The sequence below is a fragment of the Schistocerca piceifrons genome, chromosome 8 (assembly GCF_021461385.2).
Source record: "Schistocerca piceifrons isolate TAMUIC-IGC-003096 chromosome 8, iqSchPice1.1, whole genome shotgun sequence".
Taxonomy (NCBI): Eukaryota; Metazoa; Arthropoda; class Insecta; order Orthoptera; family Acrididae; genus Schistocerca; species Schistocerca piceifrons.
In genome coordinates, this window is record NC_060145.1 from 89,847,624 (window position 1) to 89,864,257 (window position 16,634).

Consider the following 16,634-nt stretch of genomic DNA (forward strand, 5'->3'; position numbering starts at 1 on the left):
ATGACATGGTGGCCGGTCGGTACCTCTGGGCCCGCCACGGCCTGTGGACAGAGTTTACGTTTTACGTTTACGTGCGACAGTGATGTAATCTTTCGCCCCTGCAGTTCAATCTACACGTCGAAGAAACGATGACGGAAATAAAAGGAAAGTTCAAGAGTAGGATTAAAATTCAGGGTGAAGGGATATCAGTAATATCATTCGCTGATGACGTTGCCATTCTGAATGAAATTGAACATTAGTTACAGGATCTGTTGAATGGAATCGGCAGTCTAATGAGTACAGTATACGGACCGAGAGTAAATCGATGAAAAACGAAAATAATGAGAAGTAGAGAAATGAAAACAGCGGCAAGCTTTACATCAGAATTTGGGATCTTGAAGTAAAGAAAATTAAGCAATTCTGCTACCTAAAGAACAAACGTATCCCTGTTGTACGGAGAAAGGACGACATAAAAAGCAGAGGAAAGCAGAAATTGGATTGTTGTTGTTGTGGTCTTCAGTCCTGAGACTGGTTTGATGCAGCTCTCCATGCTACTCTATCCTGTGCAAGCTTCTTCATCTCCCAGTACCTACTGCAGACTACATCCTTCTGAATCTGCTTAGTGTATTCATCTCTTGGTCTCCCTCTACGATTTTTACCCTCCACGCTGCCCTCCAGTACTAAATTGATGATCCCTTGATGCCTCAGAACACGTCCTACCAACAGGTCCCTTCTTCTAGTCAAGTCGCGCCACAAACTCCTCCCCAATTCTATTCAATACCTCCTCATTAGTTACGTGATCTACCCATCTAATCTTCAGCATACTTCTGTAGCACCACATTTCGAAAGCTTCTACTCTCTTCTTGTCCAAACTATTTATCCATGTTTCACTTCCATACATGGCTACACTCCACATAAATACTTTCAGAAACGACTTCCTTACGCTATACTCGATGTTAACAAATTTCTCTCCATCAGAAACGCTTTCCTTGCCATATCCAGTCTACATTTATATCCCCTCTACTTCGACCATCATCAGTTATTTTGCTCCCCAAATAGCAAAACTCCTTTACTACTTTACGTTTCTCATTTCCTAACCTAATTCCCTCACAATCACCCGACTTAATTCGACTACATTCCATTATCCTTGTTTTGCTTTTGTTGATGTTCATCTTATATCATCCTTTCAAGACACTGTCCATTCCGTTCAACTGCTCTTCCAAGTCCTTTGCTGTCTCTGACAGAATTCCACTGTCATCGGCGAACCTCAACGTTTTTATTTCTTCTCCATGGACTTTAATACCTACTCTGAATTTTTCTTTTGTTTCCTTTACTGCTTGCTCAAGCCGGCCGAAGTGGCCGTGCGGTTAAAGGCGCTGCAGTCTGGAACCGCAAGACCGCTACGGTCGCAGGTTCGAATCCTGCCTCGGGCATGGATGTTTGTGATGTCCTTAGGTTAGTTAGGTTTAAGTAGTCCTAAGTTCTAGGGGACTAATGACCTCAGCAGTTGAGTCCCATAGTGCTCAGAGCCATTTGAACCATTTTTGCTTGCTCAATATACAGATTGAATAACATCGGGGACAGGCTACAACCCTGTCTCACTCCCTTCCCAACGACTGCTTCCCTTTCATGTCCCTCGACTCTTATAACTGCCATCTGTTTTCTGTACAAATTGTAAATAGCCTTTCGCTACCTGTATCTTAACCCTGCCACCTTCAGAATTTGAAAGAGAGTATTCCAGTCAACATTGTCAAAAGCTTTCTCTAAGTCTACAAATGCTATAAACGTAGGTTTGCCTTTCCTTAATCCTTCTTCTAAGATAAGTCGTAGGGTCAGTATTGCCTCACGTGTTCCAACATTTCTACGGAATCCAAACTGATCTTCCCCGAGGTCGGCTTCTACCAGTTTTTCCATTCGTCTGTAAAGAACTCGCGTTAGTATTTTGCAGCTGTGACTAATTAAACTGATTGTTCGGTAATTTTCACATCTGACAACACCAGCTTTCTTTGGGATTGGAATTATTATATTCTTCATGAAGTCTGAGGGTATTTCGCCTGTCTCATACATCTTCCTCACCAGATGGTAGAGTTTTGTCAGGATTGGCTTTCCCAAGGCTGTCAGTAGTTCTAATGGAATGTTGCCAACTCCCGGGGCCTTGTTTCGACTTAGGTCTTTCAGTGCTCTATCAAACTCTTCGCGCAGTATCATATCCCCCATTTCATCTTCATATACCTCCTCTTCCATTTCCATAATACTGTCCTCAAGAACATCGCCCCTGTATAGATCCTCTATATACTCCTTCCACCTTTCTGCTTTCCCTTCTTTGCTTAGAATTGGGTTTCCATCTGAGCTCTTGATATTCATGCAAGTGGTTCTCTTTTCCCCAAAGGTCTCTTTAATTTACCTGTAGGCAGTATCTATCTTACCCCTCGTGAGATAAGCCTCTGCATCCTTACATTTGTCCTCTAGCCATCCCTGCTTAGCCATTTTGCACTTCCTGCCGATCTCATTTTTGAGATTTTTGTATTCCTTTTTGCCTGCTTCCCTTACTGCGTTTTTATACTTTCTTCTTTCATCAATTAAATTCAGTATCTCTTCTGTTACCCAAGGATTTCTCCTAGCCCTCGTCTTTTTACCTACTTGATCCTCTGCTGCCTTCACTACTTCGTCCCTCAGAGCTACCCATTCTTCTTCTACTGTATTTCTTTCCCCCATTCCTGCCAATTGTTCCCTTATGCTCTCCCTGAAACTCTGTACAACCTCTGTTTCTTACAGTTTATCCAGGTCCCATCTCCTTATATTCCCACCTTTTTGCAGTTTCTTCAGTTTTAATCTACAGTTCATAACCAATAGATTGTGGTCAGAGTCCACATCTGCCTCAGGAAATGTCTTACAATTTAAAATCTGGTTCCTAAATCTCTGTCTTACCATTATATAATCTATCCGAAACCTTCTAGTATCTCCAGGGTTATTCCATGTATACAACCTTCTTTCATGATTCTTGAACCAAGTGTTAGCTATGATTAAGTTATGCTCTGTGCAAAATTCTACCAGGCGGCTTCCTCTTGCATTTCTTAGCCCCAGTCCATATTCACCTACTACGTGTCCTTCTCTTCCTTTTCCAGTCACCCATGACTATTAAATTTTCGTCTCCCTTCACTACCTGAATAATTTCTTTTATCTCATCGCACATTTCATCTATTTCTTCATCATCTGCAGAGCTAGTTGGCATATAAACTTGTACTACTGTAGTAGGCGTGGGCTTCGTGTCTATCTTGGCCACAATAATGCGTTCAGTATGCTGTTCGTAGTAGCTTACCCGCACTCCTATTTTTTTATTCATTATTAAACCTACTCCTGCATTACCCCTGTTTGATTTTGTATTTATAACCCTATATTCACCTGACCAAAAGTCTTGTTCCTCCTGCCACGTAACTTCACTATTTCCCACTATATCTAACTTTAACCTATCCATTTCCCTTTTTAAATTTTCTAACCTACCTGCCCAATTAAGGGATCTGACATTCCACGCTCCGATCCGTAGAACGCCAGTTTTCTTTTTCCTGATAACGACGTCCTCTTGAGTAGTCCCCGCCCGGAGATCCTAATGGGGGACTATTTTACCTCCGGAATATTTTACCCAAGAGGACGCCATCATCATTTAACCATACAGTAAAGCTGTATGCCCTCGGGAAAAATTACGGCTGTTGTTTCCCCTTGCTTTCAGCCGTTCGCAGTACCAGCACAGCAAGGGCGTTTTGGTTAGTGTTACAAGGCCAGATCAGTCTATCGTCCAGACTGTTGCCCCTGTAACTACTGAAAAGGCTGCTGTCCCTCTTCAGGAACCACATGTTTGTCTGGCCTCTCAACAGATACTCCTCCATTGTGGTTGCACCTACGGTACGGCTACCTGTATCGTTGAGGCACGCAAGACTCCCCACCAGCAAGGTGCATGGTTCATGGGTGGCGGGTGGGGGAGGGGGGGAAATTGGATTACATGCAGTAATTAATTGAGGCTGTAGGTTGCAATTGCTACTCTGAGATGAAAATGTTGGCACAGGAGAGGGATTCGTGGCGGGCTGCATCAAACCTGTCAGAATCCGATGATTCAAAAAAGAAAATAAAAAAAGAAAATAAAAATAACCGTAGAATATGGTCTCCGTAGTAGGAGTGAGAGAGGAGAAACATTGAGTTCGGTAGTAAATTTTAGCTGACAATGTGGAAAATAGTGTTTAAACATCGCAACAGCTTAAGGTACACTTGGAAAGGGCTTTAAGAGACGGGATGATTCCAGCTGGATGGTGAGACAGAACATTCGAAATCAGAGACTGTCGTTGTCTGAGAGCGTATACAGATTCAAATCAGGTGGTTAGTATTGAAGTGTGGACTTAAATTTAAGAGAATCGTCCGGAGGACTTCATACGGATTTAATGGTATGTATCTCGGGTACCAATCATCATTTAACTGAGCACTTAGGCTTAACTTTCTTGGTCCACCAGCGTGCTTGCGACTCCGAGTACCATATTAATTGTTGTAGGGTGTCTGCATTCAGGCGTTTCACGCCGTACAAGCATAAAACGTGATACATCTTAAAGAAGCCACCTGTCGCCATTTAGCGGAAGTCCAGCTGCGGTACTGGTGTGCAAATTGCAGCCTCGGTCGCCCATGAACAGCAGTCAGCATGTGTTCATGTACCAGGCACCTGCTGCAGAGGCCCATATGTTGCAACGTTCGCTGCACGGTCGTTGAGGAGACGCTGTTGGCAGCTCCTTGGTTTATCTGGGCGCTATCATATTAATGAGTTATGAATAATTTAAATAATCTCCTTTGTACTCGTGAAACACGTTCTGATGTCGATCTGTGGCGACAGAGTTCAGGGAGACGAGTATACAGAAGAGGAGTGCAGGGCGGCAGGTACCGCTGGCCCATGTGGGCACGGGTGGTAGGAGTGGTCGGTGGTTCAGTTTGCCGAAAGTGGCGGTTTAGTTCCGTATGATAGACATCACGTGTTGAACTGCTGAACAGTTGCTTGAGCGGTAGATCGACCGCGCTAGTGAATCGCATTGAGATATTTATTATCATTGATAATGTGATTTATGTTAAGGGGTCCAACAGGTTCGGTAGTGATCTTGGACAGTGAAACTGTTATGTATGAGACGGAAATATGGGCCCCGTGGAAAAAGGGTGACCCGGCTGAGTCACGCAATTTGACTCTTAGTCTGATCACGAGGTGTGACCATTAACTGCACGCGTTGATAACGTAGGCTGACGTGAGGATCAATGAACTATACTTGATGCGATGTATCTAGAACATGCTAGGTGATTAGAAAGTTAGTAGACAGGAATACAATTAAATACTTAGCTTTAATTCAGCATCAGCGGTGAACGTCGATCTTGACTTTGTACAATAATATTTACAAGTGCAGTTATAGACTGAACTGCGAATACTTCTTTACGATTCTGATTGCTTCACAAATATAGATCAATTGTCAATGCATAAACTGTCTGTGGCGCCTGGCTAGGTCGTAGCTACTGACTTAGCTGAAGGCTATGCTAACTAGTGTCTCTGCAAATGAGATCTCTGAAGCTATAACGAGTGAACCATTCCTATTAAAGTCGGCTGTAGAACTGGCCAGTGCGCTAGCTTGTGTCGTAAGACCAGCCGAGTGGCGGCGCTCGGTCTGCTAGCGTCGACAGTGGCGACTCGCGGGTCCGATGTGTACTGACGGACCGCGGCCGATTTGAAGCCTGCAACCTAGCAAGTGTGGTGCCTTGCGGTGACACCACAGAAACTATAGGTCTTATTAGCGGTTCAGTGAGTAATCTATGTTTGACGGGCATGTGAACTGGTTTCAGTCGATCAAAGAATGTTTCATGCCTGTTTTGCTGTGTACCTGCTCTGATATAGCTCAAATTCCTTAGTTTCAAATGAGCACATAATTAGGCTTAACTTGTACTGAAACACAGATGAACCAGTGCGTTGGCTAAATCAATTTTCGTGCATGGGTCACATCTATTGAAACAGCAGAGACTTTCAGCAAGACGCTTTAGACCTACACATAATGGGAACAGGTAATCATGGTAGTGTAACCAGCGCAGCGCACTTCACTGGTCTGGTGGAAATGGAAAGTTTCGTAATCCTGCTGCTCGATCCGGTGCGTCACCTGATAATCATGGAAAAGAGCAATCACAGAACTCGGACAGACAAATATAGGTACAAGGACCGTAGCTGTGAAGAAAGTGTTGGTAATACACACATCAAAAATAGTTTTGCATCACCTAGGTTCTGAGAGTTCGGGAACCTGGACAGAAAATTGGAATAGAGACCAATATAAACATCATTTCCGCCATTTCCATTGCTCATGAAAACCACACATTGCATGTTGTACCACCATACAGCGAGACCTTCAGAGGTGGTCCAGACTGCTGTACACGCCAGTGTCGCTAATACCCAGTAGCAAACGTCCTCTTGCATTTATGCATGCCTCTATTCGTCGTGGCAGACTATCCACAAGTTGATCAAGGCACTGTTCATTCAGATTGTCCTTCTCCTCAACAGCGATTCGGCGTAGATCCCTAAGAGTGGTTGGTGGGTCACGTCGGCCATGAACAGCCCTTTCCCATATAACCTAGGCATGTTCGACAGGGTTCATGTCTGGAAAATATGCTGGCCCCTCTAGTCGAGCGATATCGTTATCCTGAAGGAAGTCATTCACAATGTGTGCACGATGGGGGCGCGAATTGTCATCCAAGAAGACGAATGCCTCGCCAATATGCTGCCGATATTGCTGCACTATCGGTCGGAGGATGGCATTCACGTATCGTACAGCCGTTACGGCGCCTTCCATGACCACCAGCGGCGTACGTCAGCCCCACATAATGTCACCCCAAAACAGCAGGGAACCTTCACTTTGCTGCACTCGCTGGACAGTGTGTCTAAGGCGTTCAGCCTGACCGGATTGCCTCCAAACAGGTCTCCGACGATTGTCTGGTTGAAGGCATATGCGACACATCGGTGAAAATAACGTGATGCCGTCAGGAGTGAAGTTGCGCATCATGCAGCCTATTGCGCACAGTTCGAGTTGTAAAACGATGTCCTGTGGCTGCACGAAAAGCATCATTCAACATGGTGGCGTTGCTGTCAGGGTTCCTCCAATCCCTAATCCATAGGTAGCTGTCATAGAATGCAATAGTCGCTCTTGGGCGGCCTGAGCGAGGCATGTCATCGACAGTTCCTGTCTCTCTGTATCCCCTGCATGCTCGAGCAACATTGCTTTGGTTCACTCAGAGACGCCTGAACACTTCCCTTGTTGCCGCGCGGGATTAGCCGAGCGCTCTAAGGCGCTGGAGCCATGAACTGTACGGCTGGTCCCGGCGGAGGTTCGGAGTCCTCCCTTGGGCATGGGTGTGTGTGTTTGTACTTAGGATAATTTAGGTTAAGTAGTGTGTAAGCTTAGGGACTGATGACCTTAACAGTTAAGTCCCATCAGATTTCACACACATTTGAACATTTTTTGAACTTGCCTTGTTGAGAGCCCTTCCAGGCACAAATCGAAACGCGGTATTGACCGTCTGTGCACGGTTGAAGTAGACAACACGAGCCTCGTGCCTCCTTCCTGGTGGTATGACTGGAACTGATATGCTGTCGGACCCCCTCCGTCTAAAAGGCGCTGCTCATGCATACTTGTTTACATCTTTAGGCGGATTTAGTGACATCTCTGTGTTTGTGATACAAATCCACTGACAACGTCTATCTTCAGGAGTTCTGGGAGCTTTTTGATGTGTGTAGAAGCAATACTAAATTGATTGACGAATGAAGCAAACACAAAAAATCCTAGGAATAGAAAGGAGTATAGCAGTAGAGATCACTTACGAATAAAATGAATGTAAGTGCAGCGAAGATAAAACGAAATGGTTGCTGGAAACGTTTGAAGAAACCGAGAAAGTAATGGTCGTCGGAAGGTCAGATTCAACAGTACATAAAAATCAAAACAATTTTCCGTGAAATTAAGAGCACAACGGGAATTTCACTGTTAAGCGAAGGTCGGATAGGTGGAAACCAATTAAGGCGTCTACGATGGGAGTAGATATGGAAGACATAGGTGATCCAATATTAGGCTCAGGTTGTATTACAGCTTTTGGAGTCTACCAATGAAATAAAGCGGAAGGCATGGATAACATTTATATGAATGCGTGATGTCTTTTCATTCGGACAAGTCCTAAAGAACAGACACCATGCGGAATTCACAGCTGTGATACGTATTATTGAAGCTGGAGTGGAGACAAAGGAAAGGGAAGGGAAGGAACTCATGATGTCAGCTGCATCGGGGCTTTATGCGGAGTCAGCGGCGCCATGTGTGCAAGATCGGTATTCGAACGCGGGATCTGCTACTTATTAGGGACTTGCGTTAACCACTGCGCCACCCTCCTCGATGGGCGACCAATCCACCACCTTCAGTGCGAACGTGAAGGAAGGATGGAAGATTGATTTAATGTCCCGTCAACATCAAGGTCATTAGAGACGGAGCACAAGCTCGGGCTGTGTAAAGGATGGGGAAGGAAATCAGCTGTCCTTTCAGAGGAACCATCCCGGCATCTGCTTGGAGCGAGTAAGGGAAATCATAGAGAATCTAAAGCTGGTTGGCCGGACGCGGGTTTGAACCGTCGTCCTCCCGAACGCGAGTCCAGCATTCCAGCCACTGCACCACCTCGCTCGGTGCCCCGAAGGAGTCTCAAAGTAGCGAGCGTGCAGGACATGGACGGAGACTGTGGATAGGTGTCGCTGGGTGGGAATTTGGGTCGTCCGAGGGATGCACCGAGGTAGTCCGCGCAATTATGACATAGAAAAAATGGTTCAAATGGCTCTGAGCACTATGAGACTTAACATCTGAGGTCATCAGTCCCCTAGAACGTAGGACTACTTAAACCTAACTAACCTAAGAACATCACACACATCCATGCCCGAGGCAGGTTTCGAACCTGCGACTGTAGCGGTCGCGCGGTGCCAGACTGTAGCGCCTAGAACCGCTTGGCCACCAGCGGCCAGCTATGACAAACACTGTGTGCGGATGCCACAATGGTTAACGCAGTTGCCCAGTAGGCAGCAGATCCCCGTTCGAATCCCGGTCTGACATATATTTCCTATCGGCGCCGCTGGCCGCATTAAGTCACGATGCAGCTGACATCATGGGTTGCTTCCCTTGCGCTTCCTTTCCCTCCTCTCCACTTTCAGTTTACGTAGCCTGGATACCATTTATGAGGAATATTTTAAATCTATGAATTTTTTTTTAATTTGAAAATTTTGTAACGCTTGGATCGCAATTTTTTCTTTCCTTATACAATTAAAGCACGATTACCAGTATCGGTTGCCTTCTAGAATCACCTTCACATCATCCAAACAGAAAAAATTCGGTGTATATGCAGTGAAAACTACCATTGTTAGCTTTAGTCATGAAATTACATGCACTGGTTTTGTGAGCCAACAAGATTATGACATTTCGTACTTTGTAACTCCATAATGTCATAGCCTTGTTGGCCCACAATAGGAATGTCACAGTCATGCTGGTCATAGAGTCGTTGATCCACAATACGAATGTCGTGGTCTCGTTGGCCGACATTATGAATGTTTGCAACTGCATGACTACCAAAAAGAAAAAAAAAAAATGGTTCAAATGGCTCTGAGCAGTATGGGACTTAACATCTGAGGTCATCAGTCCCCTAGAACTTAGAACTCCTTAAGCCCAACAGGCCTAAGGACATCACACACATCTATGCCCGAGGCAGGAGTCGAATCTGCGACCGTAGCGGTCGCGCGGTTCCAGACTGTAGCGCCTAGAACCGCTCGGCCACACCCCGGCCAGCCTGCACGACTACAGCTAATGGTAGTTTTTACTGCATATTCACCGCTTTTTTTCGGTCTGTACGATCTGAAGATGGTCGTAGAAAGCAACCGAAACTAGTTATCTTGCTTTAAATGTGTAAGGAAAGAAAAATTTTGCGGTATAGGAGTTAAAAAATTTTGAAATAAAAAAAAAGTCGTTTCATAAATTACGTTAAGATCTCCCGTCTGCTCCCTACACATCAGGCTTCATTTTGGGTATATAGAATCAACGGGGCCCACAACTTGTCTATCTCCAGCATTTATTTCCTGTTGAGGTTGTTTTCTTTCATTTTATATCTTTTTTTTTAATTTCTGTTTCTTCTCTAACCTCCTAGCACAGTAATGAGTCTACCTTGATGACACCAAAGCAAATAAGAATCGAATATGATGGTCTTTCGGTGTCATTTGTGGGCCTTAGTGCTAAACAAAGGAGACAGTACCAACTCTCCTGCAGTTCTAAACTCCTTAATACCCAACAGAGACACTCCGCCACCTGCGGCAGCTGTGGAACGACGTCACAGCCCGACGACAGTTGCACCGTTACGTGTAAACAGCTCGGCTTGATGAGCCTGTCTGATTTCGAAATGCGTCTGACCACGTCCGTGTAACCTCTGGGGAAATTTCCAGCTTTAGGAGTCGAAACGTTAGCGGATGAATCTTAAGAGCATAAATCCAAGACGCGGCATGGTGCACTTTTTCACGGCCCATGGCCCGTATCCCGTGTATCTCCACAGGTTTGGCCCAAAACAGACTCATACTTGTTCCTGTGCTGAGAGTCACACACCTGAACACACAGTGCTCATCTTCGATGCCCTAGGACACGTAAGGCCGAATTTAGGAAACCAGGGACTTAGGACAGTTAATACGCAGAAAAGATGACTGGAACTCTATAATTGAAATCGTAGACGAAGTATCACGAGCGCTATATGCGCCATACTAACAGTAGAGAGACCATACGTCAGAACAAGACAGGTTCCACATCGGACATGCCGACCGGAGTGGCTGTGCGGTTCTAAGCGCTACAGTGTGGAAACGAGCGACCGCTACTGTCGCAGGTTCGAATCCTCCCCCGGGCATGGATGTGTGTGATGCCCTTAGGTTAGTTAGGTTTAATCAGTTCTACGTTCTAGGCGACTGATGACCTCAGAAGTTAAGTCGCATAGTGCTCAGAGCCATTTGAACCATTTGAACTGTATATCAAAACAGATCAGCAGTACACAGAAAGCGACACAGACACGAGCCCAGACACGGAATAGAATACTGTATCACACGCAGGAAGTGAAGACGAGATAAACATACAAACATTGCAAAAGTAAGCGAAGGTTCTGCACCAGTAAATCTAATCAATAAAAATGTAACTCTCTATGTAACTCTTTGTTATACCATTTCATATCCTGTAACACTAGCTGAAGTTGTGACATTTCTTCTTCTTTCGCTTCAGATTTCACTGGTTCGAAGTTTTTTCCGAGCCCTCGCACATGATGCAGCTGAGTGACATTGAAATAAACTCTCAATCTCCACTGTTACCTTAAGTTCGGACACACATTATAACCTAACTAATCAATACATTAAATTATTATCACTGTCAAAACAGCATATGTACACTATTGGCCATTAAAATTGCTACACCACGAAGATGACGTGCTACAGACGCGAAATTTAACCGACAGGAAGAAGATGCTATGATACGCAAATGATTAGCTTTTCAGAGCATTCACACAAGGTTGGAGCTGGTAGCGACATCTACAGCGTGCTGACATGAGGAAAGTTTCCAACCGATTTCTCATACACAACCAGCAGTTGACCGATGTTGCCTGGTGAAACGTTGTTGCGGTGCCTCGTGTAAGGAGGAGAAATGCACACCATCACGTTTCCGACTTTGGTAAAGGTCGGATTGTAGCCTATCGCGATTGCGGTTTATCGTATCGCGACATTGCTGCTCGCGTTGGTCGAGTTCCAATGACTGTTAGCAGAATATGGAATCGGTGGGTTCAGGAGGGTAAAACGGAACGAAGTGCTGGATCCGAACGGCCCCGAATCACTTGCAGTCGAGATGACACGCATTTATCCGCATGGCTGTAGCGGATCGTGCAACCACGTCTCGATCCCTGAGACAACCGATGGGTACGTTTGCAAGACAATTACCATCTATACGAACAGTTCGACGACGTTTACAGCAGCATGGACTATCAGGTCGGAGACCGTGGCTGCGATTACCCTTGACGCTGCATTTACAGACAGGAGCGCCTGAGATGGTGTACTCAACGACGAACCTGGGTGAACGAATAGCAAAACGTCATTTTTTCGGATGAATCCAGGTTCTGTTTACAGCATCATGATGGTAGCATCCGTGTTTGGTGACATCGCGTTGAACGCACATTGGAAGCGTGTATTCGTCATCGCCATACTGGCGTATCACCCGGCGTGATGGTATAGGGTGCCATTGGTTACACGTCTCGGTCACCTCTTGTTCGCATTGACGGCACTTTGAACAGTGGACGTTACATTTCAGATGTGTTACGACCCGTGGCCCTACCCTTGATTCGATCCCTGCGAAACCCTACATTTCAGCAGGATAATGCACGACCGCATGTTGCAGGTCCTGTACGGGCCTTTCTGGGTACAGAAAATGTTCGACTGCTGCCCTGGCCAGCACATTCTCCAGATCTCTCACCAATTGAAAACGTCTGGTCAATGGTGGCCGAGCAACTGGCTCGCCACAATACCGCAGTCACTGCTCTTGATGAACTGTGGTATCGTGTCGCAGCTGCATGTGCAGCTGTACCTGTATACGTCATCCAAGCTCTGTTTGACTCAATGCCCAGGCGTATCAAGGCCGTTATTACGGCCAGAGGCGCTTGTTCTGGGTACTGATTTCTCAGGATCTATTCACCCAAATTGCCCGAAAATGTAATCACATGTCAGTTCTAGTATAATATATTTGTCCAGTGAATACCCGTTTATCATCTGCATTTCTATGTATCTTTAATTTATTATCATTATCTAAGCAACAAGTTTAAACTGAATTGTGTACATCGGGCGGTTAATAGATCCGCAACGGAGAGCCTCCCAGGTGGCGGATAGGGGAATGCCTCCTAGATATAGGTGGTACCGAGGAAATGAAATACTCGGGGTGGACCACAACTGCTAGTAGTGTCTGCACCCACAGTGGGCGGCTACAAAAGGCGTCTGCTCCACATGTCAGTGGCGGCCTGAACCAACATCCTGATCTGAAAAGTCAGGTTGTATTCGGCAGCATGCCATATACCCAACTACTAAACATCGTGATCGTAGGCTACAACGAGAAAAATCTCATTACTCTGGGCACTAGTCAATAGACTGGGATCGTCGTGAGCATCGGATTGCGGGGGCTCACGGACATCATGAGAAGAATCGCAGCTTCTCAAACTCTCTCAAGACCAAGCGCAAACACCACATCGGCACACTCAACGTGAGCACATTGATGAAGACAGGAAACATGACACAACTCACAGACACTATCGAAAAATTTCAAATAAAAATATAGGGTGTTTCAAAAATGACCGGTATATTTGAAACGGCAATAAAAACTAAACGAGCAGCGATAGAAATACACCGTTTGTTGCAATATGCTTGGGACAACAGTACAATTTCAGGCGGACAAACTTTCGAAATTACAGTAGTTACAATTTTCAACAACAGATGGCGCTGCAAGTGATGTGAAAGATATAGAAGACAACGCAGTCTGTGGGTGCGCCATTCTGTACGTCGTCTTTCTGCTGTAAGCGTGTGCTGTTCACAACGTGCAAGTGTGCTGTAGACAACGTGGTTTATTCCTTAGAACAGAGGATTTTTCTGGTGTTGGAATTCCACCGCCTAGAACACAGTGTTGTTGCAACAAGACGAAGTTTTCAACGGAGGTTTAATGTAACCAAAGGACCGAAAAGCGATACAATAAAAGATCTGTTTGAAAAATTTCAACGGACTGGGAACGTGACGGATGAACGTGCTGGAAAGGTAGGGCGACCGCGTACGGCAACCACAGAGGGCAACGCGCAGCTAGTGCAGCAGGTGATCCAACAGCGGCCTTGGGTTTCCGTTCGCCGTGTTGCAGCTGCGGTCCAAATGACGCCAACGTCCACGTATCGTCTCATGCGCCAGAGTTGCACCTTATCCATACAAAATTCAAACGCGGCAACACCTCAGCGCCGCTACCATTGCTGCACGAGAGACATTCGCTAACGATATAGTGCACAGGATTGATGACGGCGATATGCATGTGGGCAGCATTTGGTTTACTGACGAAGCTTATTTTTACCTGGACGGCTTCGTCAATAAACAGAACTGGCGCATATGGGGAACCGAAAAGCCCCATGTTGCAGTCCCATCGTCCCTGCATCCTCAAAAAGTACTGGTCTGGGCCGCCATTTCTTCCAAAGGAATCACTGGCCCATTTTTCAGATCCGAAACGATTACTGCATCACGCTATCTGGACATTCTTCGTGAATTTGTGGCGGTACAAACTGCCTTAGACGACACTGCGAACACCTCGTGGTTTATGCAAGATGGTGCCTGGCCACGTCGCACGGCCGACGTCTTTAATTTCCTGAATGAATATTTCGATGATCGTGCGATTGCTTTGGGCTATCCGAAACATACAGGAGGCGGCGTGGATTGGCCTCCCTATTCGCCAGACATGAACCCCTGTGACTTCTTTCTGTGGGGACACTTGGAAGACCAGGTGTACCGCCAGAATCCAGAAACAATTGAACAGCTGAAGCAGTACATCTCATCTGCATGTGAAGCCATTCCGCCAGACACGTTTTCAAAGGTTTCGGGTAATTTCATTCAGAGACTACGCCATATTATTGCTACGCATGGCGGATATGTGGAAAATATCGTACTATAGAGTTTCCCAGACCGCAGCGCCATCTGTTGTTGACAATTGTAACTACTGTAATTTCGAAAGTTTGTCTGCCTGAAAATGTACTGTTGTCCCAAGCATATTGCAACAAACGGTATATTTCTATCGCTGCTCGTTTAGTTTTTATTGCCGTTTCAAATATACCGGTCATTTTTGAAACACCTTGTATGTGCAATGCAAGAAACACGATACAAAGGAAAACCATCGAGCTAACTGAAAAACCTACGGCTTTTTGGCACAGGATTTGCAGTACACAGGTCCATCAAGGACAGCATAATCGACTTTTCGTTACCAAACGAAAGAATCAGCACCATCACAGTGAAATCAGCCAACGAATCCTACACAATAATCAATGCACATGCACCGACTAATGACTACAACCGGAAAAACCCGGACGAATTCGATGACTTCTGGGCGACAATGGAAGAAATTATCAGAAAAATTCCTGCACAAAGAGTCAAAATAATACTGAGAGACTTCAACGCCAAACTCGGAAAAGAAATGGAATACAGACATACCACAGGAAAACATACTCCACACAAGGACACAAACAAAAAAGGAAAACACCTCATAGACTTTTGCCAAAGCCACGACCTCGCCATTATGTCAACAAAATTCAAGAAACCAATGAGGAAACTTACCATATGATAATTCCCCAGCGGAAAGCAAGAACTACAAATCTACCACGTAACAGTCCAGAAAGACTCACAAAAAGAAATTTTGAACATAGACACACGTAAACGCTACTTCGACTCAGACCACCACCTACTACAGATCAGGATTCGTCTTTTGAACAAGAAAAAGCGCCATAAGAACAAAATTGTTACACCAGATACAGAATACCTTACTTTAGACCAGACACAAACATTAGACAAAATTAAAATGGATAAAACGACAGACTGGACACAACTTTCAGGAAGAATCCGAAAGGCCATGAAACCAGCACAAGCACCACGCATAAGGAAACACGGTTGGTGGAATCACACATGTGACCAACCTACTGACCAATGAATCAGTGCATGGAAAAAATTTAGAGCCATAAATCCTCAGAGAATTGGATGAACTTCCTGAAAACACAGAAACAATCAAGCAAAACCATTCGCAGCGAAAAACGACAGTATGATAAACGGCGACTGACGGAGATCGAATCGGACTTCACGAATAACAATACAAGAAACTTCTACAGAACGTTCAGAGAAAATATGACTGAATATCAACCACCCAACTTGTGCTTCAGAAGACCAGATGGAACCCTAGAAACCAATACCAAAAACAACTCTGACATTCTGGCAACGTACTTTGAAAAACTCCTCAACACGGACCCCCCCCCTTCCCCCCTATGGAAGAACTGATGACAGAAACGAATACGTACAATCCAGGTAGTGAACCTCCAAGAGTAGAAGAATTTAAACAAATAATCAAGTCACTCAAGAATAGTAGAGCACCAGGAGAAGACGGCATCGTCACGAAAATCTGGAAGTTACAAGACCCAAAAGTTAAGTCCCATAGTGCTCAGAGCCATTTGAAACATTTTTTACAAGACCCAGAAATCACCAAAGACATCCACAGGAACTTTGAAGATATCTGGGAGACCATGAAAATTCCTGTCGACTGGAAAACAGCCCTGATACACCAACTATACAAAAAAGGTGACAAGACTGACCCGAACAACTGCATAGGGATATACCTACTACCGGTCACATACAAGATCCTCTCTAAAGCTTTACTAAACAGATTAGAATGCCAGACCGACCAGTTGATTGCGGAATACCAAGCAGGCTTCCGTAAAGGGCGGTCTTGTGCTGAACAAATTTGAAACCTAAAAATAATTTTACAACACAAACAGGACCTGATCATTACCTTTCTCGACTT

At 45.1% G+C, this 16,634-nt stretch overlaps 1 protein-coding gene across 1 annotated transcript in view; it reads right to left on the reverse strand.

The window, feature by feature from the left end:
* The window catches only part of LOC124711829 (dehydrogenase/reductase SDR family member 11-like), a 102,971-nt gene that overhangs the window by 9,384 nt on the left and 76,953 nt on the right, over positions 1-16,634 (reverse strand). The window lies entirely within an intron of this gene.